This window comes from Drosophila innubila, chromosome X (genome assembly GCF_004354385.1).
Source record: "Drosophila innubila isolate TH190305 chromosome X, UK_Dinn_1.0, whole genome shotgun sequence".
NCBI classification, from domain to species: domain Eukaryota; kingdom Metazoa; phylum Arthropoda; class Insecta; order Diptera; family Drosophilidae; genus Drosophila; species Drosophila innubila.
The window spans coordinates 31,265,038-31,280,073 of NC_047626.1; positions in this window are offsets into that span (position 1 = coordinate 31,265,038).

Sequence of the window (15,036 nt, forward strand, 5' to 3'; positions counted from 1 at the left end):
TTTTATTTAGCCTATTACAATTTACCAGGGACCGCAAATAATGATTATTTTTATTTTTTTAACTAAAAAAATCACACACTTCTAGTGAACCTAGAAAAAAATGGTTTACACCAAAATCTTTTTTTTTTTTTAATCTCTGCGTTTCCGTCATGATTTTTAAATTTATGATTTTTACGTTTTTCTTCAATGATAATTATTATTTTTGAGTAATTTTATTAAACTTAAGCCGTAATCATTATTTTTGATCAAAAAAAATAAAACTCAAAAAATAATGATTATTTATGATTTTACTTTTTCTTCACTGATAATAATTATTTTTGAGTAATTTTATAAAACTTAAACCGTAATCATTATTTTTGATCAAAAAAAAATAAAACTCAAAAATAATGATTATTTATGATTTTTATTTTTTTCGCTCAAATTAAAACTCAACAGAAACTTACGGCCTCTGGGTTAAATATTTTGCCAATATTATCTTTTATTATTATAAATGGAATATAAAGCTACCTCCTAGCATAATTTTTTTTTTCTAAAATTTTTTTAAAAAAAATTAAATAATTTATTTATTATATATTTCAAATGATTTTTATTCTTTTCGCTCAAAATAAAACTCAACATTTATTTGCTTTTCTTTAAATTTTTTTTTTATTTTAAGCTTTTGTCTCAGATTTTGTGACATGTTTAATTATTATTTAATTTTACGAAAAGTAATTTCGCCAATGACTCGTCACCGAGGTTGCACCTTTGATCCATGAGCATCATTTTGAGGGCCGAAAACGATCTTTCAACACTCACTTGTGTTGCAGGAACCGAATGTACCACTTTGGCCAGTTGGTATAAAGTTGGGTATAGAAATCGCTTTTCCTCCCAATACTCCATAATATTGGAGGTCAAGCAAATTGGCTTTGGGCTATAGCCGTAAATTTCTGCATATCCCTTCTTTATTTCATCAGTTGGCCCGCCATCTTCAGTTTCATCATCTGAAGTAACCTCAATGGTCTGCAAGAACTCATTTAACAGCGAGCAGGTGTTTGAGTTTTGCGAAAGCAATGCATTCTCTGCCACGAAGGAAGTTGATGCGATATCTTTTCTAGAGCAAGGCTGTGCTATTGGACTAGTCTGAAATGTATATATCAATATGTTATATGTTATATATTAATGACATAAATACTAACGGGTTCTTTCAACTGAAAAGTTGTAAAAAAAAGCTTCTTAAGTTGGGCTCTGCAAGCATTAGGTTGATTTGGTTCTGCAGCAACACTCGTCTTATCCGCAGGTCCAAATATATGCTGCAAATGATTGCATCGCACCCCAATAGGCTCTCTTCCCTTACACTGATGCACTGGCTCAAAGCTTGGCTCTCTGTGGTATTTGCTGCTGAAACGGTGAGCTTAAGCTCCATCCATAATATATAGAAGTCACCCATGAACAACTGAGGGCTTTGCAGCTTTTCTGTGGCGAAGTACGCCGGCTCCAGAGTATTAACAAGCCTTTTTAAATCACCCCACTCTGATGAAGTCAATTTCATTGAACTTTTAAGACGCCGCACAGTGGAGCAGATCCGCATTTTGCGTTGCAAAAATCATATCTTTTGAACCGGTGAAGATATTTTCAAAATTTAAAAAGCATTTGATAGAAAACTCTTAAAGCTTTAAAATGAGTGCTTGCACAGGGTGTTTGGCCCACAGGGCGATTCAGGGTTGTTGACCAAAGTTGAAAAATATTTTCGGTGCATTTTTGACATGTAAAATTAAAAAAAAAAAACAATTTTTTGGTGTTTAGTATCTTTATTTTAATCTTATTTCATTATGTAACAATATTTTTTAACATATTAAATAGTTTTAATAACCTAATAAAAAAAAAAAAAAAAATTTTTTTAATATTCTATGAGCTTAGCTGTGTATATATTTATTTTATGCCTGATTTTTTCAAAATATTCATCAACATTTGGATTAATATCTAATAAACTTTCATTTCGGGACTATAATTATTTTCTTCTAAATCCTTTCGTGATTTAACATGTCTAAAAGTTGAAACAAGTGGATCTGAAGAGGCCGACAGCATATTAAAAAGGTCTTCATTCTGTCTCTCACGTGAAATCTTGCAAGTATTCGTGTACCTAAATTTTTTATATTCCTTGTTTTTGCATTCCTGTGCTTCTTCGGACAACTCTCCAAGCGGTAGGCATTGGTACTCAATTAAATCTGCGCCATGATCCAAAATCCTGTGAACGGTAGGAGTAAGCAACTTCTTGGGGTACATTTCAATCAAAAGTTGCTTTGTTTTTTGATGCATACTCTTCATATTTTGAGCTATTTATCATTTCCTTAGAATTTATGACATTAAGGATAACTGACAACCTTTTAATAATGTCATTGTGAACACCTGTTATTTGAGAGGTCACTTCATCATTGGCGAAAAATCTTCTGGACGTATTCCCATCATTGGTATTTCCATAATTGTGCTTTGGGTAGTCCACCTTTAATCCAAGCCTGTTAGTAAACTCGGCTTGAATAATCTTTTTCCGGTCAGCTCTGATATCCTTTTGTGTTTGTTTATCGTCATATTTTTCTCCTGGCCGTGGAATTGTGTACGCAAGCTTAAAATAAAGTCCATACACTTTATTCTACAATGTAATGGAGAAATTCCATGCTTATAGCATTCCTTATCCTGCGTTTAATCGTCCAGATTATTTTCCTGCATTGAATCGTCCAGATTATTTCCCTTCGTTGAATCGCCCTTTTTCGAATATTGTGATTGAGTCTTTTTACAAATTGCACACCTCAGGGTTGACTTATTATGTGCAATATCATTTAAGACTTTTCCATCAATCATGGTGAAAAAAAACGAAAAATCAACTTTCAAGGTTTTCTTGGTTGTAATATCAGTTGGAATTAGTCGATCTATTTGTGAATCCATGTCGTCTCTAGTTGATTGTGTCAGCTCGCTTGTTTCTTTAGCATATTTGAAGAAAATTGGACGGCAGTAATGAACAGAGGATGGTCGAGGATTTCTCCAATGCTCAGAGCTTTTACTTCTTAGTCGTAAGGGAACTAGAGATGCCATAAACATTTTTTCATCAGAAATGGTTTCGTCTTCTGTATGTATTATTTGCTTATATGCACTTTGACCAGACTATCCATCACATCCCCACTTGCTCAGTAATGTAAGTTGTTCGGGAAGCAGCTCAACTTCTTCCTCAGGCAAACTTTGTATTAGGCGTCTAGCGGTGTGATCCATCAAATCCTGAAGTCCTACCTCAACAGATACATTGGTTATTGTCCAATTGGGCGGAACGGCTTCCTTTTTAGCAAATCCAATTTTTTTATATCCGGGAAGAACATCGACATTATGTCGAAGTAAGGAGCCTCGTAAAGTGTAATAGTTTTCCTTAGTCAATCCCATAAATCCATAATAAAGCAAAAGCTTCGTCAACTGTATAGCTTGTTGCCGCAGAATTGGGTGGCGTTGGAATGCTTTCCTTTATTCTGTTCAGCCGTAATGGACTTGCGATCTTCACTGCTTTTGTAATATCCGCTTTTGTCCTTTCCTGTACTTTCACATATTTTGAGGATAGCGCATCTGCCAAATGTTCCGTGGATATTGCTTCTGTAGCATTGTCTAGCTTGCGTTTCCTTGTGTACGTCGAGCAGTCTTCCAAAGGTTTCCTCGGTCTTCCTCTGCCTTGGCTAGTAGATGGGCCCGTTTCTTCTCCTGCCACCTCAAGCCAGTCCAAAAAGATTCTCTGAAACTTTTCTGTTGATCCTGGCATTTTTGCCATTTTTGTCCAAGTCCCGATAAATGTTGGTAATTTTGACTATTAACTCAGCTGACATCTTCTAAGGGTACCTTCAAATCATTCAGTATAGCCATTTGGAATTCAGGTTTGTTTTTTTTTTTGCAATGAATATCTCGAAACATTTTGAATTATTTAAAGCCATGATTACACTTCACTTATAGTACTGACGAAAATTTTCTGAATTATATTTAAAAATACTGTTCAAGAAAAAAGCAGCTCCAGATAGGTAATGGCTCTTATGATGTCAAAAATGAACTGTCTAACAGCATTGACTGCATTTCATTAAATAGTTTTTTTTTTAAATTAGGTAAAACATTTCATTAAACAGGTACATACTTCCTTTTTAATAAGGTAAAAAACAACACCTAGTTTACCCAATATTGCCTTTGAATCATTAAATAGGTATTTCCTTTTTGACTAGGTAAAAACTAAAACCCTATTGAAAAAGAATAGGCAGTGATTTCCATTCATATTGCATCAGAACGGATAAAAGTTCGTATAAATTTCCTCCACTATTGGTTTTACCTGCAATACATACCTGCTCAAAATTTCCCAAACATAATTTGCGCAATAACGGCTCTAAACAATTTTAAGACAGGTACAAGTTACAATAATGCTAATTCATTATATTCGCATCTATATTTTGTGCATCTTATTCATTAACAGAAAGGCATACCGAAAACGTATGTAATTGTACTGCGCTCTTCCTCTTCTATCACCATTTTTTTGCGAGGTTGCATCAGTTTTCGTCCTATAACTCTCCCAGACGCAGCTGGACGCATGAAAGACCGGGGTTATTTCGTTAGAGAATTGATTAACGAAGACTCCTGTGGTAGTGGGGTCGAGTCCTTCGGAGTCCAATTTTTTTTCTATTCCATCAAAGTCAAAAAATTGCCTAATTTTAGTGCTTTTTTTAAACATCGCTGGAATGAAAGGTCAACAAGTGAAGAAACAAAATTCTACGGCATTTAATTAAAATGAATGTACTTTTCAGATGAAACCAAAAACATAAAGATCGGTCATATAACTTGTCATCAAATCAGTTTTAAAGTTTGCATTTTTAGGAAAAATCCACATTTGTGCGCGCACTGAAATAAGGGTCAACTTTGAGAGGCTGTCACGCCCACAATTTTTACCTGATTTCAAAAATCTTTTGGATTTGTAATCTCTGGAGATTTCTCTATCGAATGCCTTTATTACTTTTTACAAACGCTTTCGTCAAAAAAATGATTTTTGCCACGCATATCGGCCGCCTGCCCCAGTGTGCGCCGTTCGCAAAACTCCTCAAATTGTTGCAGCTTGCTTAACATGGTGTATGTTGAGTTCCAACGTGTCGCAACATCTAGCACTGGTTGTGGCAATGACTCCTCCGTTAACAAATACCTACACCCCATAGAATATCGGGATTGTATAATAAAATTTAATGCTATTATTAAAACCATATTAAAATTAAAAATAAAAAAAACGGCGCAAATTGAAAAAAAGAAAAATTTTAGATAAATATAATTTACTTATATTATCATATTTAATTTGAACAAAAATATATTTTAAATTAACATGTGACGCTAACTGTATTATTCTTGTAATAAAATCTATGTTAAGTATACAAGCATCAAATATTAATTTATTCATATTAAAAACTTAGTTTGTTATGTATTTAAAAAAATAAATATAAGTATGGAAATATTGAAAGAAAATGTTAAGTCTTAGAGGAATATAGCCGACTTTGTACCAATATTTAACATAAGAATCCAATGAAAATACCTGTACGCCGGCGTTCTTAAAAGCTTCACAATTCGTCGTGCTTTTTCGATGAAATCAACGGATTCGAGGCGTTGTAAAAAATCCTTAACAGCTAGTTGAAGGGTATGTGCTGCACATTTTATAGAGCTAATTGAGTGAATTTTTAAATTCTTTAGCAGCTCTTCATCGTCCAATTCGATCATGCCCAAAGTTTTTACGCATATTACACCGCGATCGATGAATTGCACATTAACACCAAGAATACCGCGATTGCATCTTGTGGCCGTGTCCATTTTAAGGCAGAGGATTCTGTTTTTAATGCGTTCCCCAATTTCGCATTTTATTTGCCTGTATTTCTCGTCGACTATACTCATAACATTTCTGGATGTTACAGTGGGCATATCCAAGCCACTAAATGTTTGAGCTGTTAATGTTTTAAAGCCTTTTGAATTCAGTACAGCCAACGGAACTTTTGCGGCGGTCACCAGGTCAATACAGGCATTCTTGACTTCGTCTTGGCCCATTACAACAGAAAACTTCTTTTTCTTTTCAGGCACTTCGGTTTCTTTGGTTTCTGCCACTTCATTGAACTCGCTTTTGTGCTTCTCTTCTAAGTGCCGCTTCAGATTGCACAAATAGTTGCCACTAAATGTCACTTTGCATATTTTACACTCCGAAACATTAGTTTCCACTTGGAATGTAAAATAATTGCGCAGAACACAATTACGCTTGCGACCCATCCTGATAAGCGATTAAGAATGATCACCAAAAAATATGTGTCAATGCATAAACGATTGCAGCATACAATAAGCACTTCTTAAAATAGATTAAACAAACGCATGAGCGTAGTCAAGCGCAGTCGAACTACGGATCTCTTCGTAATACCCCCTTCGTTGCGACTATGAGTAGCTCTCCTTATCTTTTACTTGTTATTAACACATAACAGGTATTGCAATTGCAATTGCTGTTGTCGATAGGATACTGTTATTTTTAATGACGTATTTTCAATTACTTTAAATATATACATGTACAATAGTAAATGCTTTAATTAAATGTTGAGTTTTATTTTGAGCGAAAAGAATAAAATCGTAAATAATCATTATTCTTGAGTTTTATTTTTTTTGATCAAAATAATAATTACGGTCTAAGTTTTAAAAAATTACTCAAAAATAATTATTATCAGTGAAGAAAAAAGTAAAAATCATAAATAATCATTATTTTTGAGTTTTATTTTTTTTTTTATCAAAAATAATGATTACGGATTAAGTTTTATAAAATTACTCAAAAATAATTATTATCACTAAACAAAAGTGTTAAAAATTAAAATATAATCATTACTAAGTAATTTTTATTATATAACTTATAATGATTACGGTCCCTGCAATTTACATATTTGTAGTTAATGTAGATTCCAGCAGTGATCTAGTGCGAGTGCAGTTCAATTCTAGTGTTTTTTTTTTTTTTATATTCGTTTATTTGCACTAACTAAATTTAAATTTACATCTACAAAATATAAGTTTGTGCGAGAACGAATTGAGAGTCGTGTGTCTGCGGTACCGCCGGTTTAGCATTGCCTCGCAGACACCAAGACCCCCCATCCGCTCTACTTCGCTCTCCTGCTGCGCTCGGCTCTTCTCAGCGCGGTCATGACCGCCGATGCAAATGTGCACATTGCGCTCCATTTCTGCGACGACTCCAGCATCAACGGAACTTACTTGGCCACCGTTATGGGGCTGCCAACAGACTCCTCCAGCGAATACCTGAGTCCTGAAAACCTCCTGCACTCGAAGATGACGTGGTGAGCGTCTTCCACCTTGTGACGACCACAGCTAGGGCACTCGTCTGTGGTATCGTGGCCAAACCGCTTAAGGTAGCTCCTGAAGCAACCGTGACCCGACAGAAGCTGAGTCAGGTGAAAATTCACCTCGCCGTGCTTTCTCCCAATCCATGTTGCAAGGTCAGGAATGAGGCGATATGTCCAGCGACCTTTAGGCGAGTTGTCCCACCGTGCTTGCCACCGACTGATGCATCGTTGCCTGGCAGACACCCGTTGTTCAGCAGCTCCGTGTGTTGTCTCCGATTCGAGAGCTAGCTCCGTTATCGGGATCATCCCCGCAATAACTAGCGCTGCCTCGTCCGATAGCGTCCTAAATGCGCAGATCACGCGGATAGCGCTGAGTCTGTATACCGAGCAGATTCCTCGGCAGTAGCTCGGCGTGGAAACTGCTCTGTGCCACACGGGCGCAGCATACAGGATGATAGCCCTGGAAACGCTCATGAGAAGACGACGCCGCTGTTGCTTCGGGCCACGAGTGTTGAGCATTATGCGCGCGAGCGACCGGGTCGAGTCCGCTGCCTTCTGGTGTATGTACTCCATGTGCTCTCGAAACAACATCCTTGTATCCAGCATCACCCCAAGGTATTTTATAGCCCTCTTGGACTCGATTGTAGTGCTGCCGACGATGATGCGAGCAGTTTCTACCCTCTTTCGGCTGCTGACTAGAACCGCTTCGGTTTTATGCGCCGCCAGTTCAAGACCAACTGATGAGAGCCGTGTCAAATGCGTTTTTTATGTCCAACGTCTCTATGAGGCAGTACTTCTTGGAACCTCCTTGCCATCTGGATCCTTGGATTGCACTAGTGGCAGTGTCTACAACCTTGCCAAGCGCGTCCAAAGTCGATCTCGCTTTACGAAAGCCGAACTGGTTTGGCGACAGGCCACCTGTACTACTTACTGCAGTCTCAAGCCTGGAGCAAAGCAGTTTCTCGAACACCTTACCCACAGTATCGAGCAGGCAGATCGGTCGGTAGGAAGACGGGTCGCCCGGTGGCTTGCCTGGCTTGGGCAGGAGTACCAGGTTTTGGATTTTCCAAGGTGATGGGAAGTTCCGCTCCATGAGGCATGCGTTGAACAGCTCAGTGAACACAGAAGGATGCAGAGAGATAGCCAACTTAAGTGCACGATTCGGGATGCAGTCCGGTCCTGGGGCTTTCCTGGGCTTGAGACTTCTGGCTACAGCAAGGACCTCATCTTCTGTGACCAAGTCGACAACATTTTGGGTATCCTGATGCAGGGGCGGTGCGTGGGAACTAATCACACTGGGTCTGTTGGGAAAGAGCGTTTCAACGATCGCCGTCATCTCCGCTCCGTCGGTAGGTGTTGCCAGCCTGCCTGCGTTAACTCTTTTAACTATCGTCTTATAGGCCTTCCCCCAGGAATCGTATTCGGCAGAATCACACAGATCCAAGAAACACTCCCGTTTGCTCTTTCGGATCTCCGTTTTAAGGACCCGCCTTGCCTCTTGGTACTCCAGTTGTGCATCCAGGTAGTGTGGCCTGCCGCGAGAGCGAGAGTATCGACGATTGAACCAATACCAGCTCTACTAAAGGTATGCTGAGCCCCATGGTTCAGCAACGCTAAGTCAGTTGACGCGAATATCTCCAATAACGCTTGGCCTTTGGCGTTAGTAGTCTGGCTGCCCCATTCCTGAGCCCATGCATTGAAGTCGCCTGCGATAACGACATCACTGCGTCCTCTAGCATCATCCACCAAGTCCTCCAATATCGCTGTGAATACGCCCAGTTGCAGGCTGGGTGCCAGGTAGCAGCTATAAATCCACCTGCGGCCCACTTTCGCACGCACAAAGCCATTAGCTTGCTTTGTCTCCATTAGCGGCATTGAAGGATCTCCACATGACCATATCGCAGCTTTCCCAGTTGTGTCGTTGATCCAGCTTGTGGTGTAGATCGACTTCTGATGGTGTGGTTCACTGATGATAGCTACGTCTATGCGCTGTTCCCTTGAAGACTGGTCCAAAAGAGCTTGTGCGGCAATGCAATGGTTAAGGTTAGTTTGGAGTAACCTTAACATCGCATTTTGCTCAGAGCCTCGCGAAATGCAGGGCATCTAAAACTGCCCATTGCATGATCCGCCGATTTTTCTCCGTGCTTGGTGCACAAACAGCATTTCGCAGGGTTTTTACAGGTCTTGGCCTCGTGCCCTGCCTCTCCGCACTTAAAGCATACGCCGTTTAGGTCTTCTTTGCTGGTGCACTTTGCTGCGATATGCCCGTACTCATGACACCTGAAACATCGCTTGGGCTGCAGGATGGACCGAATTCTGCAAACTGACCACCCGATCCGGATTTTTGACAGGTCAACTAACATCTTGGCTTTGGTCGCTGGAAGATATAGCTTTGCCGTCTGAGAGCCGTCTTTCATCACGCGAAGCGATTGGACGACTTCCTCCCTGGTCGCTAACTCATTCAGGTCTCGGATTTCCACCTGGCACATATCCGTTAGCGTCTTGACAACCGCTCGGCTACCCAGGACCTTTTCTACAGCAGCCTGTAGCTCATTTGCGCTGTGTGCTGGCTTTTTGCTTAAGCGCAGCAGCAGGTCCCCTTTAGCAGTCTTGCGCACACCTTGCACATCTTCGCTCAGATGTTTTAGCGATGGATCGCTCTTCACCACCTTGAGGATGTCTGCATAACTGCATTCGCCAACTCCTTTCACCGTGATTGCGTCCGCCCGGATTCTCTTCTGCGCATGGTTCCGACCTTGAACTTTTGTCCAGCCTTGGTTGTTGTTCGGCGGAGCTTTTGGTAATGGATGTTTACCAGGTTCAATGTGTGTGGCAGCTGCAGACTTGGTCCCATGAAGCTGACTCCTACTCTTCTTGGGTGGAGTTTTCCTCTGCTCCGATGTTGAATCCCGTTGTCTTTTCGGGGTGCTATCTCCAGTATTTTGCTGATGAGCGACCATAGCATTTCTTACTCCATTACGATCAGGTGCACCAAAATCTCGCACGGCGAGCGACGGCGTAGTTTGCGCCTCGCCAGCGGATGTTTGCCGTATATCGCATAGATCGAGAGCCACTTTGTGGAGACTTACAAGCCTCACCAGCTCGTCGCGCATCATCGTATTGATGTGCCTCTGTCCACCAAATAGCGTAGAAAGGCAATTTAGAGACGATCCAAAATATCAATAAGAATATAAATATCAGTGCAAATATAAGTATTTGACCGATCTGGCAGCACCAATTTCTGCAACTTTGAAGTTGGCGCGCAGTTATCAACCAGATATCCGATCTCGACGATCCGGCAGCGCTGATTGAGCCTCAGTTGTCTGGCAACTCTGTGACGGTGAGCAACTCTGCGCGATCAGCTGATCGGTGAGAATGAATCAGCAGCAACAGAGTGGACAACAAATTGAGTGAAAGTTTGTGTTTTTGTTGCTAGCACCCACACTATGAACAGTGAAAAGCGCCAAAACAACAAAATTTCACCCCTCCTCCTGTGTGAAGTCCGTCGGACTTCGTCTCGTTGTAGCCCGGCGTGACGTATCATTGACCAGGTAGCATACGCAGTACGTACCGGCACGTTGAAGAGCCTCGCTGAGTAACTTTCCTTCTAGTTTCAGGTGCGGCAAGCAGGTTAATCCGTTCTTGAACGCGGAGCAGCGAAGAAAAACACCACTTCACTTGAAAGGAAAAAACTGTCTATTCAATTCTAGTGTGTTCCCCCCAGTGCGTGCGTATGTATGTACATACATATATGTGTATGGACATTAATGTACAAATGTACAAACAAACAAACAATCGATTAAAGTGAATGCTAAATAATAATTATTTAATAAATAAAATAAAAACTGCACATGCAAAAACAATCAACAATTAAATAATATTACTAAAAATTAAAAAGTGTTACATACTATTTGCAATAATAGCGGGAAATTTCAAAGTACAAGAGGAGGAGCATTTCAGAGTCTCTGTGAACTCTAGAATCCTGCCAAAACGCCACTGAAGATATGCTCAATCCAACAGCCTCTAAAATGGATGATCAATCATCCCATCCCTCTCTGGCCTCCTCCTTGATCCGTGTTGAATCGCCTCTGTCAGCACTGTCTCCTTCATTTTTAGACACAACATCACCATCATCATCCGATGCATCAACAACGCCAACGCTAACAGCACAGACAGTCGCAAATGCACCCACATCCTCATAACTAGAAAATTCAGCAGCTACTGCACCACTACCAGTTACCGCATCATTCAATGATGTAAATACTAAAATGGATATTGATCATGATTTCGTTGCCAACACTGACGCTAATCAAGCCGGCATTCTGCAGCGCCGCAACACAACTGCAGATATCAACTCACTTGGAGTGGCCAGTCGCTTCTCTGAACTCACTGTCAACTCATTGCTCAGTCAAAATCCTGCTCTCCTTAGCAAGGTCATTGATCTGATCAGCAGCTCCTGCAGCGATCAAAGTGATGAAGATACCGCTTCAGCTTTATATCATCAATTACTGCAACAGCAAATGCAACAGCAACAACAACATGTGTTGAATCAAAACGCCTGCGTCAATGGCAATGGCAATCCTAGCTCCATTACAAACGGTATCAACAACACCGATAGCGACATTGATCTTGTCTTTACTAACGGATCCAGCTCGGATAATGCTACTGCTGCCAATAATAATAATGAAAATAACAACAAAATCGCAATCATTGGCAACAAAATCATAGCAACAGCAACAACAACAGCAACAGCTGCGACTGCACCAGCAAACACAGCTGCAGCAACGTCGGCAACAGCAGCAGCAATAATCGAACCAACTGCAGTAACAGCCTCACCAGACGATAGCAACTTTGGCAGTACCAAGCATATAGAAAGTCTGAAAGCCATGGCCCAACGGCGCAATAATCGCTTATCTCATGCTACTTACGTGAAAGTTACTCGTTCCAACGCCACCATTAATGCTCCATCCAATAGTATGCGCAAGCACAAACTACCGATCAGCACAATCAATCCGCAAAGAATCCTCAGTGATTCCAATTTTGAATCTGACACTAGTCACACTCAAACGCAATACGTCAATATCAATGAGAATCGTGTCACACGCTCACAATCTCAGTCACTTGGGCGCCCAGTGTTTGCGATTCCCGCAAAGGTTCCTTCTCTTCCTAAATTGTTCGGCCACCCAATTTCAATGGTGCTGCCATTCCCTCCACATCATCGGCAGCAGCTCTATCTTTGGCATCTGCATCCAAATTTGTGTCCAGCAGCGCAACTTCATCATCCCCATCATCTATCTCTTCAGCTGCCACCACAACTTCGAATTCCAATCCTGTCTCTTCGAACTTTAGCCATCACAACAGCACTGAAAGCTCTGACAACACACGGAATTCAAAACCTCCACAGATTTGCATTTACTCAATTGCGCAACATAAGCGTATTAAACTTTGCAACAGCAAAACAACTAACGCTGAACAAATAACTACTGACGGCAATGATAACGATGACGATGTCCATATGCCAAATGCCCCCGACAATGATAACACTGATGCTGGCGCAGGTTCCATCAATGAAATTCACCTTAATGTGCTCAAGGCAAAGTTGAACAGCATTGTTGGGCCGAATGAATTTGACATAAAGCTGGGCGGTCGAGGCATTGCCCGTATCAAACAACAATCAATCGATACCTACCGCAAAATCATTAAATTGCTAGAATCTGATCAAAATATTAAATTCAACACTTACCAGCTGCGCGAAGAGCGTTCATTTCGTGTTGTTGTGCGTGGCATCCATGCCAGCACACCTATTGAACAAGTACGTAACGATCTCACTGACATGGGCTTTTCCGTCAAGAGTGTGCACAATCCGAGTTATAAACATCACCGAGGCCTTGGCCTATACTCCTTATTTATTCTTCGTTGAACTAACACCCGGTCATCCCTTGAACAATCATATCTTTGAAATAAAAAGACTATGTCAACACGTGGTGCGTGTTGAATGGCCTAAGCGCAATATACTGTCATTAACGCAATTTCAGCGCTGTCAGCGCTTCAACCATACGGCTCACTACTGCCGCAATGAAGCTAAATGCGTCAAATGCGGCGGCAGCCACCTAACATCGGCGTGCACAAAACCAAAACACTTGCCAGCTACTTGTGCCAATTGCAATCGTGACCATACGGCCAACTACAAGGGCTGCGCCCACTACCTAAAACTTCTTGAGAACAAGTTAAAATCAACAATGGGCTCCAACATCAAATCATTTAACAACAACAACCCATTTAATAACAACAACAACAAAAATAAAAACATTGCCCAGTACAAAAACAACAACAACAATAATAATAACAACAACAACAACGCTAAAACTGCCAACACGAATCCAAACAAAAACCTAAAAATCAACTCTAATCAGAATTTGAATCGGAACCAGAGCTCCAACTTAAATGGGATTATTAACTCTATCCTAAGTAAAATCCGTAATCAAAACAAAAACTTAAACAACAACCAAAACTCAAATCAAAAACCAAAACATGGCAACAATGCTGCTAACTACAATAACAGCAGCAACAGCAACAATATCTCCAACACTGACAACAACAACAACAACAACAGTCACTCAAAGCATCGCCTTGACACCCCCAACGCCATCATCAAGGCAAACAATGCCACTATCATGACCACCTCTAGCCCAACGCCTGATCCCAGCTTGCGCTGGAAACAAACCCAACAATATCATCGGCCAATCACTGAACCACCTGCTGAATGGCACGACGCGTTCATTCAGCATTTGACTCAAAGTTTCCAGAATCAAAACCCAATCATTACGCCGGCATCCGTACCAGCACCGATACCAGCAACTGCATCTGTATCCATGCCTGTACTGATGCCAGTATCATCTCACCAAAATACAATATCTCTATCATCTCAACTGCATCAGCAGCCACTACAACAGCATCAAGATCAATAGTTGTCTTACCTTTTGGAAAGCTCAAAAGAAACGATCAATTGAATCCTCTGGATCCCCGGAAACGCTCGCCAGTGTCTACAGTTTTCCACCTTGTTGTAATATTGCCTTTGATCACTCCACCAACGGCGTACTTGCTGCTACTATCTTCATCATCACCGTCATCATCATCCTCTATATCCTCTCTTCGTAACCCCGCAATTTAGCATCAAACAACGCTCTTCAACATGAAGTGCCATTGTTTTCAACAAAATTACACACTGACAAGTGTGACCAAATTTATAAACTTTTGTACAATTGCTTATATTTTCAAACCTAAACTAGTACTTAAAACAGAATATGAAAATGAACATAAATCTTTTTATTGTTATTACAAACTAAAAGTAACATACCACTTTTGTTATCACAATTATTTACTTATCACTGACATGAATCATTATTTTTGTTAAAACTCTACTTTAACCATATTAAACAAAAAGAATTATATTTAATTTACATTTGAATTTAAAAACATAATTTTGTTTATGTTGTCTGGATTTGTGGCTATAAGACAACGACTTTCTGTAATTAAATTTCTAGCGTTTGAAAATGTTCGCTCCGAAGCCGCGCTGCTTGCTGGAATGCAGAATATTTTGCATGATGTCTTGTGCAAAAGAGAATAAAAGTTCTGGTGCATATTCTACCATTCGGTAACAACAGCTACACCCTCCTGTTTTGTTGCTAAA